Consider the following 2,177-nt stretch of genomic DNA (forward strand, 5'->3'; position numbering starts at 1 on the left):
TAGTTGGATACCTATATGGTAAGTAGTTTTCCATCTACACTGGCTAAGAGATGAATAGCAGCAATTTAATATAACTGTGGAAGTATAAACTTTTGTCATAATAGTGGCTGTCTTGCTAATTAATTAGGATACATTTAAATGGCATCAGAACAAATAATATTAAATAGTGTGGTTAATTTATTGCTAATACAATTTATAGATTGAGTTTCTAAGAATTGTTTCTCTTGTGTTAACGTGTACCTAGACTCTGCACAATACTAAGGGTTGTTCCTTCTGACTGAAGAGTACCTATATGGTTAATGCATCTGCTCACCAAAGCCTAAATTAGATCTATAAATAAACACAGCCTTGTATGTATACAACCAACTTTATTTATCGATAACATTAATATCTTTATACCATCTTTTACAAAAACAATGTAAGTTGAGCATCAAACAGCAATGACTAGAAATTAATTAATAGATTTCCAAGGTAAAATAATTAATTATATAGTATCATGCTTTGGTCAGGCATATGGGCATTAAATAAAAACAAATACCTCTTAATTATATTAAATGAATATGAATTATCTGACAATGGACATAAATACAATTGGACATTTCCAAAGACAAACAAAACAACATATACAGCAGAATAAAATCCAAAGAAGTTTCCATTAATCACAAATGGAGGGAAGACTGACACAAGCAACACATTTTGATTTGATTTTAGATGGCCATGTAAGTTTCTTCCAGCCACACACACTAAAAGTTACAGACATAAGTTTTAATTCACATGGAAATGATTAATACTGAATGGAATGCAAATAGCGGTGTGTCTGCAGCCATTCACTTACTATAATAAAGTGCGAAGCTGCAGAATGGCACACAAACAAGAAGCTGCAGACTGTAATTCCAACTTTTAGTGATAAGGGGTCATACCTGATTATTCGACTACAAGACATCGCTAGTAAATTGATTGAAACAACATATTCCTAGCCTTGAGTTGATTACTGTAATACTATTTCTATTAAGGAATCAGTATAAATAACCTAGGGAAGAACAATCTTATACAAGTTTAAAGGAAACTCTGGACTACAAAAGAAAATACAGATAGTTTTTAAGTGTTTTGACATACATTATTTCCAATAAGTATGAAGCTTAGAATGTCATAAACGAATTTCAGATCCTAAGGAGGTCCAGGAACTAGTAACTACAGTGGCAAGTAAAATAGGTGAAAAATGTTACTCCAAGAAAGTCATTTTCAAAGACATCAGTTTTTTTATTGGTACCAATTTACATAATAGCAAGCAGTGTCTAAGGAAATCTGCAATAAATTAAAATAACCACTTACCATATAGTGGAGGTGCTAAACAGAATAACAAGATGATTGACAATTGAGCAAAAGTTTTGTAATTATGTTCTCTCTCCCTCTTCCCCCCCCCCCTCCCTCACAACATTCACTACCGATAGGCAGTGAAGTAATGTCACTTTTCTACATACTTTTGCTGCTAATTTTAGACATTTTATGCAGTAAATAAAAATCCTGTACATGGAAATAAAGCATACAATAAAATCTAATCACAAAGTTACAGCCGTAATTATCACTCGCAGCTTACTGATATGAGAATGGTAAACAACAAAAGAAGGCAACCAAACTCATTGTATGGTGGGATGTGGCTAAGATATCTACCTAGTAAAAACTTTGCTGTCAATCACTTTGTTATTCTGATCCAGGTACAGATAAGCACATGAACAAAAACATGAACTTTGTAGCACAGCTTGTGAACTTCTGCTGTTCTTTGAATGTACTCATTTGAATCATAATACCAATAATGTAGCATGCACATGTGCAGGATTCTCCCCCCCCTTGCCCCCCCTCCCCCACCCACCGCCTCTCTCTCTCTTTCTCTCAACAAGAATCCAAGTTCATAACTACAGAACTATTCTCCTTTTGTCTTCCAGTTTCTTTTTTCTTGACATCTGCTGCTCAATACTTCCACTATATGGGTAATGTTTATCATTACCCAGGCCTTTAATGAAAACAGTAATGATTTATAGTATATACGAAACCAGTCACCAGTTACAGTGCTTATCAAAAAACAAAGGTAGACTAATCTTAAAAATATAACTGAAAATACTTTTTGATTAAAGGAGACAACTCACTATAAAGCAGAAGCACTGAGTCATGGAGAGGCG

The sequence above is a fragment of the Schistocerca cancellata genome, chromosome 3 (genome assembly GCF_023864275.1).
Source record: "Schistocerca cancellata isolate TAMUIC-IGC-003103 chromosome 3, iqSchCanc2.1, whole genome shotgun sequence".
Lineage (NCBI taxonomy): Eukaryota > Metazoa > Arthropoda > Insecta > Orthoptera > Acrididae > Schistocerca > Schistocerca cancellata.